Below are 2,928 nucleotides of genomic sequence, written 5' to 3'. Positions count from 1 at the left end.
AAATACAATAGAATATGAAACATATGAGTATGTATTATATTTGTTTCATATCTATGGAATTAAACCAAAACACAATAATAAATATGAAATATGTTATTTCATATTTATGAACATGACAACCCAAAAACATGTATGTATATATATATGAACATGACAACCCAAAAACATGTATGTATGTATATATGCATAGAAACCAAAACTTATTATATATATATAAACTAAATTACCCAAGCTTGATGAAGGTCTTCAATGAGCTCAACTTGGTAATCTTGTGGATGAAGCTTGAACTTAGATCTTCAACTTGAATTATATTGCTTCAACCAATATTCCGCCAACCTTCATTGGATATGATAGTACTATTCTATCCAACCTCTAACTTGTTGTTTGTCTACAATAAATAGAAAATTATAAATACTAGACAAATAACACTAGTGGTAAATTGTTTGTTAAACATCATTAAAACAAAGAGGCCAACAGTTTTATGTTAATAACGCTACTGAGTAAGAACGAGGAGTACCTAGTCTTGTAATTAATTATAAACCTCTAAATAAAGTTCTTAAATGGATCATGTATCCTATTCCTAATAAAAGAGACTTTCTAAATCGCATTAATAATGCAAAAATATTCTCAAATTTTGACTTAAAGTCAGGATATTGGCAAATCCAAATTGAAGAAAAAAATAAATATAAAACTGTATTTGTAGTACCTTTGGACATTACGAATGGAACGTTATGCCGTTCAGATTAAAAAATGCTCCTTCAGAATTTAAAAATATAATGAATAATATATTTATTTCATATACGGATTTTATATTATCATATATAGATGATATATTAATTTTTTCTAAATCTTTTGATCAACATATAAACCACTTGGAAATATTCCGAAATTTAGCTATAAAATATGGGTTAGTTATATCAGCCCAAAAAATAAAACTTTTTTAAACTCAAGTAAGATTTTTAGGACATAATATTAATAAAGGGACATTAGTTACTATTGATAGAAGTATAGCCTTAGCTTCTAAATTTCCTGATGAAATTCTAGATACAAAATAATTACAACGCTTTTTAGGCTCATTAAATTATGTGGCTGGTTATTATAAAAATCTAGCCCAAGATACAACTATCTTATATAGTCGGCTGAAAAAGAATCCTTCTCCTTGGACTGCCCAACATGCTGAGGCAGTAAAAAGAATCAAATGTAATGTACAATGTTTACCTTGTATCCACCTTGCAAATTTGCAATGGTATAAAATAGTTGAAATAGATGCCTCAAATATAGGATATGGAGGTATTCTAAAACAAGTAGATCCGGACTCTAATAAAGAACAATTAGTTCGTTATACTTCTGGAAAATGGATACAACCCGATTAAATTATTCAACTATTTAAAAGAAATGTTATCTATTATCAAATGTCTTCCTAAATTCAGAGATGATATCCTGAATCAGGACTTTTAGTTATGAATTGATTGTAGCTCAACTAAAAGTGTTATTGAAAAAGATGTTAAAAATTTAGTCTCTAAACAAATTTTTACTCGATGGCAAGCTGAACTTGCCATATATGGTTTTAAAATTGAATATATTAAAGGTATTCATAATCACCTTCCTGACTTTCTTACTCATGAATTTCTACAGGGTACCAATGCGGAGGACTAGTCCCTCTTCTTTTGGGAGGGGGAGAGGAGGTAGTAGTTCATCAGAAAAGAGTTATACTCCAAATTCTTGGCGGACAATTGCTACAAAAAATAATACAAGCAGACCATCACAAGTTTTTATAAAGGCAGAAATGATCTTATTAGTAGGAAAGATACTCCCGAACTCTTTAATTCCATAGTTAAAAATAAAGTAGAGTGGACTTCAAAAAAGACAAATAAAACACTTCCATATTTAGAACGAGAGGATATTCCTCTTATGAATGATCCTGATAAACTTAGATGAAAATATTTGAATGAGACATACTATCCAACTCTATCATTAAAATCTAGAGCTTGGATGAAAACCTTATAATACAAAAGGGAATAGAAATAACACATTTTGGTGTAGCGAAAATCATAATGTTCCGTCAAGCTTCAGCAAATGTATTATTCAAGAAGTAATATAGCCATGAAATTGGGCTATCAATCCTAACCAGGAATTACCTCTGGTTAAATCCCAGAATAAGAATGAGTTATACTATTTTAATTACAAGATTATGAGCAAGCATTCTAAAATATCTTTTTATACCAGAATCCAAAAAATAAACATACATGGTTAATAACACTATGTCCCGGAGCCATTAATAAAGGTCTTCCTGCATGGTTTTTCTATTGGTGGGAAACTTATGGTGCTGAATTAAGCATAGTGTCAGAACCAATAATGAAGTTAAATTCTTCATAGGTAGATTCTCATCCGATTATATCTTAAATGCATTAAAGTCAAATTATAGATGGTCTCTGTCCAATTTACTTTTTTGTAGAGACAAAGATTCCATGAATTTGGACATGATCCTTTGTAACAGAATGGACTTTTTCACATCTGCCAATCTAAAAAAGAAACTTCTATTGCGGATGGTGATCCAGAGATATAACTCCTCCAGATGCTTAAAATCCTAAAGATGATATCGACACTATGTGGGATGCGGCTATGGGAATTTTAAATGATATTGATAACCCAGACCTTAAAGGAAAGGGGATTGCTTAATTGCCTTTTTGAGTTGAGCTTCGGGGAGCCGCTCTAAAAGCCACTTTAATAAAGCCACTTTATGTGATGCCCCTGGGTTCACACAAGGTTGCAGTCCGAGGTAAAACCAGGAATGTCAAACCTGCCATGTACCACACCGTGTAATAACATGTTTCACCATCACAATTATTATCTCTCTATTAGAGTCAACAACAGGTGTAGGTACAAAAGCAAGTAAAAGATAATACAAGAGATATATGATGAAATAAT

The sequence above is a fragment of the Asparagus officinalis genome, chromosome 1, assembly GCF_001876935.1.
Source record: "Asparagus officinalis chromosome 1, Aspof.V1, whole genome shotgun sequence".
Taxonomy (NCBI): domain Eukaryota; kingdom Viridiplantae; phylum Streptophyta; class Magnoliopsida; order Asparagales; family Asparagaceae; genus Asparagus; species Asparagus officinalis.
This window is presented reverse-complemented; position numbering follows the sequence as displayed.